Below are 17,753 nucleotides of genomic sequence, written 5' to 3'. Positions count from 1 at the left end.
TTTCAGACTACGCGTGGTTCTCCTGACCCAGTGCACCTAGTGATGAGTTCCTACAGTACCTTCACAACCTTGCTATCGTGCAACAGCTTCATGCATGTCTCTAGAAAGGTAGTAAGCATTGATGGGTCCATCTCTGGTTCTAGTTTGTCTTTACTACCTGAAGTGGAGGCCGTCATGAAGCTCTTCTTAGCTTCCATGAATGTCTGCTTTGCGTGCTCCAAATCGAACTTTGGTTCCTTTGTAGGAGCCTTGCGAACCCCAGCACTTTCTTCAGGTTGCTTTCCCTTGTCATCTCCTATCGTAATATCGCTTCGGAGCATGATGTTTACATTCGGGTCCTCTTCGCACGGCTCAAACCTCATCATTTGCAGATTCTGAGTCGAGGGAGGCTGGAGTATTCCTTTATCGCACAACCTCGCTATCATTGTGGGGTAGTCGTCTGTCTCACAATCAAACTGGGTACAATATAAACATGATGCCCTCTTAGGATTTGTACAATCGAGGACATAATTCCCTGACCCTCCGTAATTGTAACAAATCAGCTGTCCACGACCCCTTCCTGGTCCCATTCCACCTCGACCTTGTCCGCGCCCCTAAAATCCAGTGCACGCCATCCCTGCATTTTGATCGAGGGCTCGCGTTTCAGACTACACTTTGTAGGTAGGAGTCTGATCCATCATCAATTCATAACTTCAACTGGTGCACTCATCATGGACTACTAATCTGTAGAAATTATAAAACAATTGTTGGGACGTCTATGCATACTTCTGCAAGAGATGACAATTATCTATAGTATGTTTTCCTCCTATCTGACAAATCACACACCATAATGTAGGCACCACGCTTAGTCCTTCTTGTGCCTCTAGTCTTAATGGAATCAACCCTCCTCCCGCCAAGTAGTTTGTGAAGACTGGAAAATGGTCCTTGTTGTATCCCTATCCCTTGCACTTTATGCACCATACCTCCTCACGTGCCTCTAGGCGAGTTGCCTTGTCCTGTTTCAAACTCTGCATTTCCAGAAATAAATTTTTCAATTGCGCGTGGATTTGTTGGACTCCCAGGCCAGGATCTTGTATTGGGGTCTCGTGTAGTCTCATTGCAATCTCTAAAGCTTTGGCCTCGGTGGATAACTTCGGCTGCAACAACACCGTCCTTATATGCAGCATTAGTGACACTACAAACCATGCATAGTGCTTCCCATCTATCAAGGTCATGTTGGCTTCGCGAATAATACCCTTTAGTCTCTGATCTAGCTCCTAGGGGGTCTCGCCTAGAAGCATCGTGATTTCCTTAAATTCGATAATCGACTGTGTCTCTGATTTTTTCCTCCTAAATTCCCTGTTCAGCACAGCTTGGATATCTATGATCCCTGCATTTCGATTGTCACTGGAGTGCTTAATGTACCATGTCAGTGCACGATCCTGCAACACACTTACGAGTGTTTCCTTCTTTATGTTGTCATCCGTGACTCCTTGTGCTTCCCATATAACCTTTACCACGAACAAAAATTGTTCAGATCTTCGTTCCCTATTCCTATGAATATTGGCAATTTTATTGCTCTCGCCATACTGAACTGTGTGTTAGAAAATTATATATTACACATCAATGGAACACATAGAATATTGCAGAAATATAAACAAAAAAAACTCATAAAATGAAAGAGACACAGATATACATCGTTCACCTAGTTTGAGCTATGTCCACGGAGAAACAACCAGTCCTTCTTTTATTATATTATCCAGCAAATTGAAGAGATACAACCTACAATAGATCCGTTGTAACTCCCTCTTTGCTCTCAATCTCCTCTCTTTTCCTCACTTAGAATACAGATCTTCAGATATACATAGATGCAATACAATTCCCTCATATATAGCAAGGGGTTGCCTTCTAGGGCAAAAAAACCCTAAATTAAACATAACTTCTATCGTCAAATCATTTGCCTAATGAACGGCCAAGATTGACTAGAAATTACTATACTTTTACAAGGCAATTTTACATCTATTCTTAGCTTCGGGGGCGCTGCCCCCGAAACCCCCTTCCAGTGGGGGGGCTCCCAAAAGGTCGTAGTCGCCCCCCCTGTAGTGAATATTTTACAGGTGGTGTTTCTGCCCTATTTTGAATTGGGGTCCAATGTGACGATACCTTTGAATACAGAAGATAATCAAGCTCCACACCCAACACTATGGTGGTGGCAGAGGTTGTGTGGGAAGATATGGGGGTAAAGATGGTGAAACGGGTGGTGGTGTATGTGGAGGTGGTATGCGCAGAATTCGCTGCCTTATCAGATTGATCGCACTTCTTGGTGAAACTCTCGCGAGATCTTCCTCGCTTTCTTACCGAGGCGAAATCAAGGGGCTATTTTCTATCTCTGTGCTACCTTCGGTTCTATAGATCCTCCCACTTCATGTAGCCCCAAACATCAATTTATTCGCATAACCCACTTTTCACACAATAACATTTTAATCCAAGTGTTCAAATATTTAATGTACTTACCTCGCGGTCCTTTGAGGAAGCGTCGTTACGCCTCGCTATAGCTGACTAAAGTATCTACGTGAACTCGATGATAAATCCTCCTATAATTTGATCGAGCCAATGGTCCATAGCATGCGCAATCTTATCTTCCAATGCTTCTAGTCTGCACACCAACTTTGGAGTCCACACAATCAGTTTGTCGAGCCTACACCTTCCTTGACTGTCTGCTAGCTTCACGATCCACTCGTACAACTAAGAGGGGAAGGATGCAAAGAAAATTTCATGGATTTCCGTATATAAGTAGCACTCTAACCAATGTTCCTTTGTTACTTGCAGATTCTTGTTTTTCTATGCCATGAACTCATGCATCTTTCTGTCCAACCAACCTTCAATTTATTTCTTCGTTGGATTCTAGTGACATGACATCAGACATCCCTTATGCAGATCCCCATCCTGACAATGGAACCCTTTGTTGTCTTGTTGGGGCCTGACCTAGGTTCAGAGTTGATTTAGCCAAAAAAATCTCGGTACTATTGGCCCTTTCGGCAATAGTCCGCGAAGTGTAGATTGAGGTCTCACCCGAAGTAGTATCGGGGGGGTGCTAGAACCAGGTTTTCGCACCCTAGAGATGTATGATGGCTTCAAGTTGTCTGTGGTTGGACCTTGCGTGCACGTCACTATGCACACTTACTCGTCCCTGGTAGCCTGAGGTGCTGCTTTCGCGCAACCCTACTTGGGGCTGAACAATGTTATTACCCAAGTCCTTACTAGTAATCTGATATTAGTTGATTAACATAGCTTATTTTTATGCTTTCAGTTATACTTAACAATATTCATAATTCATACAAGTGTGCGCAGTAAAGAAATAGTACATTCGAAAATGATATCAAACATGTAATAACTCAGAACAGATACACAAAATTGGTAACAAAACCTTTCTTTATTAATCTCTTCTCCAATTACAGACTCGACTCCACCCTGCGCACTTAGCTGCGGGGGTCCACGCACTTAGCTGTGGACAACTAGGCCTCTGCACACTTAGACACTTGCTCTATGATTCTACTTCTCTACCTCATACTTCGCTCCAACTAATTACCTTAAAAACTAGGGCGAAAAACCCTATGACTCTAACATACATTTCGCGCTCGGCACCTGCAATTCACGGAGTCTTTACAACCATATCAAGTCAAAAATTGGGCTTTGATCCCCAAAACATGCCTTGGGGGGATTCCATGCCAAATAGAAAATTGTGCAATTCTAGAGGGGAACTAGCCTTCCCTCCAGAAATTGCGCAAATCCGCCTGGCAGCCTACTGGGCTCCAGAATTTCGTAGAGCAGTCAGGCAGTCTTCCTCCAAAAAACTGCGCAATCTAACCCAGCACTACTGCTCAGCCCAAAAATTGCACAATTTTGAGAGGCAGTCACCTGTTGACCCCAGAAATTGTGCAATTCCTCTGGTATAGCTAGTCCAGCTCAGCCCATGAACTGCGCAAATTTTCATCCCAGGCTCGCAGACCGATGCATGTGCCTTTAGGTTGACTAGTTCCCTCCGGGAACGAGCAAAATTGATTTACGTGCATGGACTGCTTTTCCGAAGGAAACATGAAAAAGACAATCTAGATCTAAGGCTCTATTTTTATTTTCTGGAGGTTACATGCAAAGCTCATTTTAGAAACATCTCACCAAGTGTCACTTTTTCCTAGATTTGTGGCATGCACATCATAACCTCGATCTTATCAAAACTTATCAACCAAACGCTTCAGAGCTCATTCCTCACATTGACTTTGCAACTATAACATCCCACATTGCATCTAGGAGTCTTCGGCACTTTCAACTTAGTTGTTTCAGGGCAATGCTTCCTTTCATGTCTTATGCTGTGTTTCTGTTGCTTTTTGCGTTTTGATTTGTGTGAGTGCTTTCTGCTTGATTTCAATGAGAACTTGTTGTCATTTTGATGTATGTTAGCTTGTAAAAGCATTGTTTCAGTTTTCGTTCACATCTCACTATTGTCGCATGCATGACACTGTTTTTGCACCGACAGTCATCGTTGCAGTGACCCATTTCATACACATGCATGTTTTCCCATTTTCTGAATCATGTGCTTGCTATTTGCATACATGATCATTCACTCCTTTTTACACTCAGTATCACCATGCATTTAAACTTCTCATGTTTTCAGACGCCCATCGGCGGGTCTAGGTTGCCTTAGCTCGAACCTTGCCTTTGCCCGGCTAGCATTGTGCATTTTTGGAAGTGAAGGCTCTCCCTTCCCTCTAGAAATTGCACAAATTTGACATAACACTGACCTCTAGGCTTGCATTGAAAAATTTTGGGAGGCAGTGCCTTGCTGGCCTAAGAAACTGCGAGATGCACTTTGCTGGTTTGCATGTCACCACTGACTGAAATTGTGCATTGCGTAGTTTTAGTCCTCAGCAGGCCAGGCTGGACTATGCATTGTGTAGTTCTAGTAGTCAGTCAGCCTCCCGAAAGCTTAGTCTATTCCTTGCGCAATTTTGGCAGGATGAAAATTGTGCAATCTTCACAGACAATCACACAGGTATGTTGCATGTTAGTCCTCCAATTCGTTTTGGTTTTCAACTAACATATTTCTTGTAATGAGTGTTTCTATGTCTCCAGGTATCAAAGGTGTTTGTTTGCCTCCCAGCAACACAGGTGCAATGGCTTCTAGGAGAGTAGAGACGAAGACAACGTTTAGAGAAAACCTGGGGATGCAGTCGATCAAGTGACTATGAACTTTCTTATCTATGAAGACATCAAGTTGTTCATGGACAAGGTTATCAAAATGAAATGGCAACAACTTCACAACAAGCATCACCATCATAAGCAACAGAAGGTAGCACACCTACATGCGACAAATGCAAGAGGAACATTGTTGACAACACAGAGGTGGAACAAAGTTGCAAGCTCAAGAATATCCAATTGTGATGAAAGCAACTTTGGAGACTAAGGCTATGAGGCGACGACATGACAAGAGGATCATGTGAAGGTAGAGAGAGAGAAACAAAAAAGGAGTTGTAGGTGCTCAAGTGGAAACTCAAGGAAGAATAGGAGTTGCACAGACAAGAGAAGGAGTTGTAGTGGGAATAGGTTCAGCAGGAGGCGTAAAAGGCACAGACTTATGAAATTGCACCCATACAGGTTATGGACCCATCCAATAGCTGGCATGGAGAAAACAGGGTGAGAAGTGTTTTGGATCACATGCAAAGGTATTCAAGAGCATGGATGTCATTGTTCGCAGGCATGCAATCCCACCCATTTGACAAACTCACTAAGGTGAAGACAAGAAGCAAGTCCGACTAGAGTTGAACATGTATTTTGACAAGTTGATGCGCATGGTCACCAACACACACTCGGAGATCAGCACAGACACTATGCATTAGTATGTTATTGGTCCAGCTGCACTCAAGACAATGATTCGCATGTTATCAGACGAGTTTGATGAAGGAGCCATATCAGTGTACCCAGATACAATGGAGCCAAGAGTTCGATTTCAGGAGGATGTCACCATTGAGCACATGAACACCATCATGGACAACCAAAGCGTGGCGTCAGTTCACCATCGTCGATCATCACAAGGATGTTGAAGAGTTTGTCATACCACAACTTTCTGAGTAATAGTGATGTCTTGCATGGCTTTCTCAAGCCTATTTTGTCTCACATGGGTACATGTGTAGATTGTATGTAACGTCTTGTCAAGTGGAAGTTCAAGTGTTGATAGTTGAATGTAACAGTCATAGAGTAGTTGAAGAGTCATGAGGGTAGATGAACAGTCACAAACGGGAATGTCAAGTGTCACCCCACCCTTTTCTATATATAGTCCCTCATAACTCATTGCATAGGGTTTTTGTCAGCCAAGCTTCCGATAGAAGTATCTTAGAGAAATCTTGGAGAGTATTGTAATGAGCCTTGGCTTCTCCACAATGCAGAGCTAGTACATCTCTTTAGAGGAGTAGGTGATAGTGACTGTAACATTCCGCTATTGGGACTAGTGGTTGGTCATGGTTGTACTGTATGATTGGAATTTTCACTTTTAATATAACAGAGCCAACACATTTCATGCATATGTTGTTATTGTATTTTAGCTATCTTGTTTACTCTAATGATATATGTATATGATTTCTTACACATGCGTGTATGGAATCTTTTTGTATAAGTATGAATTAATCTTATTGAGATGTGTTGTTGATTTAACCATCACTTTGGATTTTTAGCTTACTTTATTTCCATTTTGTGATGCATATTCACTCGTGTGTTCCCTTCCAAGCCATGTGTTTTCATAGGTTTCCAAGGGGCACACTCACCCCACTTTCCCTATGTTAGAACTGTTCATACACCTTCCTTAGCTTTCTATGCATGTAACACCCTTGCTACCAATAAGGACATCTTACTTTCCTCTGTGTGTAACCGTGGTCAAGGAGATACCATACGTCCCACTGCTAGGACTCTTACACCAAATGGTATGAGGTCTAGTTAGGACATTTTACTAGGGATATCCCTTGACATGTTGGTGGGTCCATGTTGGCTTATATGTGCCTAACCCAGGTTCAGAGGTGATTTAGCGAAGCAAATCCTAGTACTACTGGCCCTTTCGGCAACAATTCGTGGAGCGCGGACTGAGGTCTCATTTGAAGTAGTATGGGAGAGTGCTAGAACCAGGTTTCCACACCCTTGGGATTTTTGATGGGCTTCTAGAGGTTCGTGGTCCAACCTGTCGCTACGCGCACTTACGATCCCTTCGTAACCTACAGTGTGGCTTCTATGTAGCCCTACTCGGGGGGCGACCCATATAATACCCAAGATCCTTGCTACTTAACCGATTACTTAACTTGTGTGTGTAAGTTTTATGGTTATTACAACATATTCAACAATCATATTAGTGCACGCAATACATAAACGAATACAAATATAAAGAGTATTATGCCCAGCAAATACAAAGAATTATGAATCAACTTCTCTTTTATTAATCTTCAATCTTGCTTACAAACTCGACACCACCCTACGCACTCAGCTGCAGGGGTCTGCGGACTCAGCTACAGACTCTACTAGGCATCTGCACACTCAGCTGCAGAGCCTCTTCCTACTACTACAACCCAAGACACTTAGAATCCTACTCTAAGCTTGAACCATTCCTACACTACTCATTCTATCAACTACTTCTACTATCTTTACAACTTAGAGCCTCCCTCTATTTATACAATCCCATGGTCCGTGGACCATGCGTAGGCTGACATGACTTTACATTACATACATTACTTTAGGGTGGATAGTCCTATGACTTGACCTCTACTTCGTGCTCCGCGCCCGCAATTCGCGGAGTCTTACAAAACCTTTGACCAAAACTTGGGCTTTGAGCCCCAAAACCTGTTGTGGGGGGATTCCATGCCCAACAGGCCCCTAACACAATCATCGTGACTCGTCCCAAATCACTCTGTTAGTGCGACGATCTAGTGTGGCGCCCCTCCAACTGTTCCCGTACTGCCTGGAGGTCTGTGGCGCACTGTTTTGTTGTTTGTTGGACCTGCTACATGTGCTCTTCTGTTGCTTCTGAATCATCTGCATTTGACTCATGTCCTTTCTTTGGTACCGGCTTCCATGCTTGTGTTTATAGTCCCGCACCCTTGTCTGTCTCCTCATGCTGCGCCGGTTAGTCAGAGAGTTGGACCACTCGTGTAAGGTTTCAAGCAGTTGCCGTTGACTTTGCTCGGGAAGGGTTCTCCATTGAGTTTGACTAGCTGGACCGTGCCTCCGTCTGTGACCTCCTTTACCACATATGGTCCCAGCCAATGCATTCTAAATTTTCTCGAAATTTTTTCAAACTTGCTGTCATACAGTAGCATTAAGTCATTTACTTTGAAGGTGCGTAACTTGATATGACAGTCGTGCCAGGCCTTTTTATGTTGCTTTTATACATGCTAGTGAAATCCAACTAGAAATCATTCTTCCTCAAGTTCTTCTAAATGCACGAGCCTTTCTTCCAACGCTTCGAGGTCCGTCATGCCTGTGAGTGCTGCTATTCACAGACTAGGTACAATGTATTCCATCGGCATGACTGCTTCTGTACCATAGACCAACCAGAAGGGTGTCTGTCCCGTCAGTTTCTTGCACGTTATCCTATATGCCCATAACATAGCTAGTACATGTAGGTACTAGTTGTTCCACTATGCATTACATACTTTTGTTAGCACAGTCTCTAGTATTTTATTGAATGCCTCTACTGTCCCATTGGCCTGTGGGTGGTATGGTGTACTTTTCTAATGATACACCTAGAACTCTTGTGTGTGCACGCTGATGGTTTCATTCAGGAATGTGTTCCGTGTTCGCTCATTAATATTTTCGGACAGCCAAATCGTGTCAACACGTTTTCAAACAAAAACTTTGCAGCCATAGCAACTGTGTAGTCCTTGACAGGTTGTGCTTCCGCGAATCGTGTTAGGTATTCCTTCACGATAATGATGCAGCGCACACCCATCTTTCCCTGAGGTTTGATTGGGCCCACAAATTCAATTGCCCATTTCACAAATGGTTGCAGTGTCATTTGCAGATTTAGTGGCATCTCGTCCCCTCGTGATGGTTTTTCCGTCCTTTGACATATATTGCAGGCCTTACAGTGCGCTTTCGAATCCTGGTGCAGGGTCGGCCACCACAACCCTGCGTGAATAATCTTTTGTGCAGTTGAACATCCTGCATAGTGTCCTCTTGCAGTACCCCCACGTGCTTTCGCGAGGATCTGACCTCATTCAGATTCAGGTATGTATCTTTGCAATATCTCATCGTTGCCCATCTTGTAGAGGTGCCTGGCAATGACAGAAAAGTCCATTGCACGCACCACCAATTTCTTATTTCGTTGGATTGAGTATTCCTTTGGTGCAGTACCTGTTGTTGGAAAATGGATTATATCTTCGAAGTGTCCATCCACAACGTGCACTGGAAAGCGCTGTGCATCAGGTAGTCCCTCCTCCAAATTTGTTGGTTCCTCGACCGTCTCAATTCGCGACAAGTGGTCTGGTCCTGCGTTTAAGCATCCTGACTTGACTATGACCTCAAAATAATATTCTTGAAACAATAAAAGCCATATGCATATGCACCCCCCCAACACAGGCTTGTTCACCAAGTATTTCAACGCGGAATGGTCAATATACATCTTGAAATGTCTGCCAAGTAAATAGTGTTGGTATTTCTAGAGTGCGACACTATTGCAAACCCCTTGCGTTCGGTGGTAGAGTAGTTATTTTCTACTTTGGAAATTCTTTGACTCGAAAACATGATCGGGTGATCCACACCCTCTGCACCCTCCTGTGTGAGTACGGCTCCCAACGCGATACACGATGCATCAACATGTATGTGAAATTCCACGTCTCATTTCGGGAAGACCAGGATTGGTACGAAGGCTAGTTTCCCCTTTAGGACATCCAAACTCTTCATGCAATCATCATTCTAGCAATATGTAACATCTTTTTTCAATAGCTTTTCCATCGACACGGTTATTTGGGCATAACTTTTGATGAACTTCCTATAGTATCTAGTGTGTCCCAAGGTAGCACGCAGTTGTTTAACACTTTGAGGTGCTTCCAAATTTAGGATAACGACAATCTTGCAGGGTCCACCTTCAGTCCTTGTTTGCAGACCACACGCCCCAGCAGGTTTCCAAACGGAATGAGGAATGTACACATTTTCAGGGTCAATGCAATTTGGTTTCAGTGGCAAGTATCCAACATCAAGCATAGGCTCGCTACATGGTGCTTAACTAATCCAATCCAATCATCCAGATAGACTTCCAAAAACTTGTGGATGTATTCTTTGAATGTGGCTACCACGATGCACAAAAATATAGCTGGCGCATTCTTTAGTCCAAATGGCATCATGTTGTATTGAAAGCATCCCCATTCTATTGCGAAGGTCATCTTGCTCCTATCTTTTGGCGCGATCTTGATCTGATGGTACCCTGAGAACCCATCCGTGAACGAGTATGCTTCCTGACCACCAACATTCTCTAGTACTTCATCTATGAATGGTGTTGGGAATGGATCGTGTACACAAGCATCGTTCAGCTTCCTAAGGTCTATGTATATTATTATTTCACCCATTTTTTTTTCTCCTGCACTACCATAGGACTCAACCAGTCGAATTCTTCCACTGGTTTAATAATTTTGGCTGCAAGCATTTTATCTAATTTGTCACAAACCTTTTATTTATATTTTGGATTCAAGTGGTAAGGCCACTACTTAACTGGCTTCGCATTGGGTTTTAGGGTGATTTTCATCATCCCTAAATCGCCCACGATCCCTTTTAAGTTCGTAATTTTGGTCGAGAACAAGTCTTGGTATTCATGAAGTAACTCAACGACCTTGTCAACCATGGCATTGTCCCAATAGTCCCCAAGCATTGCGTATTTTGGTTTTGCCTCCGTCCCAATGTTGACCTACTTTGTCTTTAGTGGCGCGGTGATGTCGGGGTCTTCAAGTGACGGTCCACGAATCTCGCGAGCGCCTTCTATTTCTAAAATATTAATGTTCCGTGGATCCTCATCCTCCTCCTCCACATTCACGTTATAACACTCCAATGCGCTGCTTAACTGTGTCGCCCATTATGGCTGAAGTACTCCCATTGGCTCCTGGGGTATTTTGAAGATAGCGGCTTTTACTGCTTGTAGCGCATCGTCAACAGTATCTCATCAACGATATTCTTATGTGAATGTTAACAAAAATCCCTTGCGCAAGACATACCATTCACCCGTACGAGAGCATAGTTCTGTCTCAGTATACCAATTCATGGGTATGACGTCCAGGGTATGGTATTATAAATGCACCCATTCCGACTATGGCTCTTCCCCATAGACCTTGGCCCATTTCGCGAGGTGCGTGCATGGATCATCTTGTCCATCATATTTGTCTACTATTTGTAATTGTGATTTTCCAAAATGCAAGCGCATCATCCTTTTGCATCAGCGCTAGTCCTCAAAAGTTCCTTGATGCGTACCCCATCATGTGTGGGTGTTGCGCGTAGTGCCCACTTCAGCGCATCGAACCGTTGCTGTTCTGGTATTGCACTTTCAAATTCACTTAGAAATTCATCCACCGCTAACAATCCATCATATGTCAGCAACTTCCTTGCCTCTATTGTTACATAATGCAATGATCTAATCATCATGTTGCAGTTCAGTGTTGTTACTTCGTGCAGTCAATTTTGCCATCCCTTTATCTCTTCATCTGAATTTGAAGTGTAGGAGATTTCGTGCTCCCACAAAATCCTTCCATTTTCAGTCGGATCCACCCAATCCTCGTCTTCTGATGTTATCTATAGATATAGTCGAGATCATCATCACTATTGTCGTTATGCATTGGTTCAGTGTATTGCGCTCCTTCGGCTGGATCTAGCGGTACTACTACGCGTAGTGACTTTTTCTCAACGATCATTTTGCACTTCTTCATATTTATGACTCCTTTCATATCAGTAGCCCATTCTATTCCTAGTAGCGCGGGATAGGGATTGTTTTCATCGACAATCTCTATCACTTCAAAATCTACCTGCACGCTCGCGCCTTCTTTATTGATAATTAGCCCTTGCAGTCTTCCCATGGGCAAAATCTTCTGTTGGTTTGCCATTCATAACTGAATAGGGGACCACTGTAATGTGGGTCTGCCCATGCGTTCCCATGTTTTCTTTGGTAGTACATTCGCATCCGAACCCAGATCCGGGATTACCTGATCCATTTCGTACTCACCTATTTGCGCAGTCAACCTCATCTCCCTTCCTGTATGCAATGCATGCTTTCCAAGTTTTTGGACTACGCACAGTTGTCCTGACCCAGTGCACCTAGTGATAAGTTCCTGTAGCCCTTTGACTGCCTTGTTTTCATGCAACAATTTCATGCATGTCTCTAGAAAGGTAGTGAGCATTGAAGGATCCATCCCTAGTTCTAGTTGATCCTTACTACTTGAAGTGGAGGCCTCCGTGAAGTTCTTCTTAGCTTCCATGAATGTCTCATTTGCGCGTTCTAAGTCAAACTTAGATTCCTTTGTAGGAGCCTTATGAACCCATGCACTTTCTTCTGGCTTCTTCCCTTTATCATCTCCTGTGTTCATACCGCTCTTGAGCATCATGTTTACATTTTGGTCTTCTTCGTGCAGTTCAGACCTCATCATTTGTAAATTCTGGGTCGGAGGGGGCTAGAGTACCCCCTTTTTGCACATCTTCACTATCAACGAAGGGAAGTATTCTACCTCATGATCAAATTGATTATAGTACCAGCATGATATCCTAGTTAGATTTGTACAATCGTGGGCATAATGCCTTGGCCCTCTGCAATTGTAAAAAATTATTTTTCCACGACCCTTGCCTAGTCCCATTCCACCCCGACCGCGCCCCTGAAACCACGCGCATGCGATCCTTGCATTTGGATCGAGGGCTCGCATTTTGGTCTGCACCTCGTAGGTAGGATTCTGATCCATCACTAGTTCATAGCTTCGACAGGTGCGTCCGTCATGGCCTACCGACCTACAAAAATTACAAAACAATTTCTGGGACGTCTGCGTATACTTCTGCAATAGATGACAATAATCTGTGGTATGTTTTCCTCCTATCTGGAAGATTGCACACCATAATGTAGACGCCATGCTTGGCCCCACCTGTGCCTCTAGTCTTAATGGCATTGGCCATCCCCCTACCAAGTAGTTCGTGAACACTGAACAGTGGTCCTTGTCGTGCCCTTGGCTTTTGCATTTTATGCACCATACTTCCTTGCGCACCTCCGGCCAAGTCGTCCTATCTTGTTTCAAACTTTACATCTCCAAACAAAAATTCTGCAGTTGCACATGGATTTGTTGGACTCCCAACCCAGGGTCTTGTATAGGGGTCTCATGCAATCTCATTGCCATCTCTAATCCTCCGGCCTGGGTGGAAAGCTTTTGTTGTGACAAAGAAATCCTTAAGTGTGGCATAAGTGAGGCCACAAACCATGCGCGATGCTGCACATTTGTTAATGCCATATTGGCTTCGCAGATCGTACTTTTCAGCCTCTGGTCTAGATCCTATGGGGTCTCGCCCGGGAGCATCGCGATCTCCTTAAACTCGATGATCGATTGTGTCTCTAATTTTGGCTTGCTAAATTCCCTATTTAGAGAAGTCTGGATCTATGCAATTCCTGCATTTGAGTGGTCATTAGAATTCTTGATATACCATGTTAATGCACAATACTGTAGCGCGCTCACCAGCGTAGCCTTTTTAATATTATCATCCATGATGCCCTGTGCTTCCCATACTACTCTTACCACGAACCAGAATTGGTCCGGATCTTCATTTCCTACTTCTCTGAACATCGACAGTTTGATCGCACTCGCCATACTGAACTATGGTGGTGGCGGAGGTGGAGTGGGTGGAGATGGAGGTGAGGAGGGTGAAACGGGTGGCGATGTGGGTGGGGTTGGTAAATTTGGAATTCTCTATCATATCAAATTGACCGCACTTCTCGGAGAGACTTGCGTGAGCTCCTCGCTTTCCTACAAGGGTGAAATTAAGGGACTGTTCTCCAACTCCTCAGTACTTCCGCTTCTGTAGATCTTTCCACTTCACGTAGTCCCAAACATTAATTTATTCGCATAACCCACTTTTCACATAATAGCATCTTAATCCAAGTGTTCAAAGATTTAATATTCTTACCTTGCGGTCCCTGGAGGAAACATCGCTCTACCTCACTGTAGCTGACGGTCGTGTCTACCATGAACTCAGTGATAAATCCTCTTATTATTCGATCAAGCCAGTGGTCCACAGCTCGCGCTATCTTATCTTCTGAGGCTTCTAGTCCATGCACTAGTTCCTAAGTCCACACTATTGGTTTGTCGAGCCTACACCTTCCCTAGCTATCTGCTAACTTTGAGATCCACTCATACAACTTAGACAGAAAATATGCAAAGAAAATTTCGTGGATTTCAGTGTACAAGTAGCAATCCAACCACTGTTTCTTAGATACTCATGGATTTCTATTTTCCTGCGTTGAGAACTCGTGAATACTATTGTCCAACCATTCTTCAATTTTTTTTTTTGTAGGATTCCAATGGCACGAAATCAGACATCCTTTATGCAAATCCCGGTTCCGGCAATGGAACCATTTGTTGGCTTGTATGGGCCTAACCTAGATTTAGAGGTGATTTAGCCAAGCAAATCCTGGTACTACTGGCCCTTTTGGCAATAGTCCGCAGTGCGCGGATTGAGGTCTCACCTGAAGTAGTATTTGAGGGTGCTAGATCTAGGTTTCTACACCCTTGGGATGTCTGAGGGGTTTCTGGAGGTTCGCGGTCCGACCCGCCGCTACGTGCACTTATAGTCCCTTCGCAACCCACGGTGCGGCTTCCATGCAACCCTACTTGGGGCGTGACCTGTATAATACCCAAGATCATTGCTACTTAACTGATTACTTAACTCGTGTGTGTAAGATTTATGGTTATTACATCATATTCAGCAATCATATTAGTGCGCGCAATACATAAACGAATACAAACATAAAGAAGATTATGCACAACAAATACACAGAATTAGGAATCACCTTCTCTTTTATTAATCTTCAATATTGCTTACAAACTCGACAACGCCCTGCGCACTCAGCTGCAGGGGTCCACGCACTCAGCTGTGGACTCTACTAGGCCTCTGTGCTAGCTGCAGAGCCTCTTCCTACTACTATAACCCAAGACACTTAGAATCCTACTATAAGCTTGAACCATTCCTGCGTTACTTATTCTATCAACTACTTCTACTATCTTTACAACTTAGAGCTTCACTCTATTTATACAATCCCATGGTCCACGGACCATGGGTAGGCCGACATGACTTTACATTACATACATTACTTTAGGGCGAACAACCCTATGACTTGACCTCTACTTCGCACTCCGCGCCCGCAATTCGCGTAGTCTTACAAAATCTTTGACCAAAACTTGCGCTTTGATCCCCAAAACCTGTTGTGGGGGGATTCCATGCCCAAGAATCCATCACCGTCAACATGATCAACAAACACAACAAAAACAACAATCACAACAACAACAAGCACCTAAAACACCTAAAAGTAGTGTTAGAAGACCTACCATGAAAATTAAACCCCCTAAATGATACTCTCCTTCATTATATTATTATTTTTTGAATGATTTTGGTGAATCAGAAATATATGAAGAAGCAATGCAGGTAGAAAACAGGAAGAAGTGGGAGCAAACCATGGAAGAAGAGATGAGCTCCTTGATGCATAAACATACATGGGACTTAGTCAAGTTTCATGCAAGTAAAACAAAATTACAAAATCAATGGGTTTACAACTTGAAGGAATAAGATGGAGGTAAACAAAGGTGTAAGGCTAGACTTGTGGTGAAGGGGTTAACACAAAATAAAGGTATATACTTTGATGAAATATTTTTTCCTATTGTTAAAATGATTTCAATTAGAACTATTTTAAGTCTAGTGGAAATAGAAGATTTGCATCTTGAGCAGTTAGACGTAAAGACAACCTTTCTCCATGGGTATTTAGAGGAAGAAATATATATGTAGCAGCCACAAGGGTATGAGGTCAAAGGGAAGGAAAAATTAGAGTGAAAATTGAAGAAGAGCTTGTATGGCTTAAAATAGGCTCCAAGGCAGTGGTATCTAAAATTTGACAAGTTTATGTCTGAATAAGGTTATAGTAAATGTCACTTTGACCATTGTGTTTATATTAAAAAGAAAAATGATGGAAGTTATATTATATTTCTATTGTATGTAGATGAAAAGCTTGTTGCAGGGGTTAACATGCAAGAAATAAACTTTCTCGAAGGAAAATTGGAAAATTCATTTGCAATGAAGGATTTGGGTGCTCAATATAAACCCTTGGTATGACAAAAACTAGAGACAAGAAAAACCGCAAATTAACATTACCTCAGAGTGAGTACATAGAAAATGTGTTGGAAAGATTTAATATGCAGAATGAAAAACTAGTTAGTACACCTTTGGCTAGCCATTTCAAACTAAGGAGATGTGTCCCAAGACTTAGGAAGATATGGATTATATGTGTAAAGTTTCATGTGCATCAATAGTTGGAAGCTTAATGTATGTAATGGTCTGCACAAGGCCTGATATTTCACATGTAGTGGGAGTTGTAAGCAGGTATATTGAAAATCCAGGAAAAGAGCATTGGATGGAAGTGAAGTGGATTCTTAGGTATTTGAGAGGTACCACAAATCAAGAATTATGATTTGGTGGTTCAAACATTGCTCTATAGGGATATTTTGATGTATATATGGTAGGTTATAGAGATAACAGGAGGAGCAACACAGGGTATGTGTTTACTGTCGTTGGAACAACTGTCAGTTAGATTTCAAAATTGCAAAACATCGTTGCACTTTCAACAACAGAAGCAAAGTATGTTGCTGCTACAGAGGGTAGCAAAGAAATTATTTGGTTACAAAGGTTTATGGATGAATTGGGAAATAAGCAGGAGATGGGAAAGTTATACAGTGACAACCAGAGTGCGATTCAACTTGCAAATAACTCAACATTTCATTCCAAGACTAAAAATATATATTTGAGGTACCATTTCATACGATCAATGCTGGAAGATGGACAATTGAAGCTCGAAATGATGCACATTAGCCAAAATCCTGTAGATATGTTTACAAAAGTTGTAACCAGAGAGAAAATGAGTTTCTCCTCAAGTATCATGGTGAAGGTGAGAAACAAGCAAGTCCAAGTGGAGCCAATGTCTATCAAGTGAAGCAATGATGGAGTTTATATAATCAGAATTCCATGTGGGAGATTGTTGGATGTGGAGCCCGATAATCTTTCTAATTGTTGAGAGGTTTTTCGTTTAAGCCATGCTGGATCCTTGTTCCTAATGAGGCGACAACACCATCCGTTTAATCATTGTCATAGGGGTCCATGGAGACAGTGTGAGAGTGAAGAGAAAATTACAATGGACCTGTTGTAGGTTGTATCTCTTCATTTTCTAGATAATATAAAAGGAAGGAATGACCATTTATCCGTAGACGTAGCCCAAATTGGGTGAACCACATATATATGCCTCTCTTATTTTATGAATTTTTGTGTTTGTGTTTCCACAATATTGTGTATTTCATTACTTTGTTAATTGATTTCTAACATTTTATGAGCATTGTTTATAAGGGAAGAAGAATTGTGTAAGATTCTCCTCTGGTTCTACGAGGTTAGAGGGAATATTAGAGTTGGTGCACAATGATTTGTTTGGATTTGTGTTGGTTCCATAACTGGGTAAATTTGTGTAGTATGTCTCA

The sequence above is a fragment of the Pinus tabuliformis genome, chromosome 1_2, assembly GCF_031772625.1.
Source record: "Pinus tabuliformis cultivar Carrire ecotype Pingquan chromosome 1_2, CPIR1, whole genome shotgun sequence".
NCBI classification, from domain to species: domain Eukaryota; kingdom Viridiplantae; phylum Streptophyta; class Pinopsida; order Pinales; family Pinaceae; genus Pinus; species Pinus tabuliformis.
Note: the sequence above shows the minus strand (reverse complement) of the source record.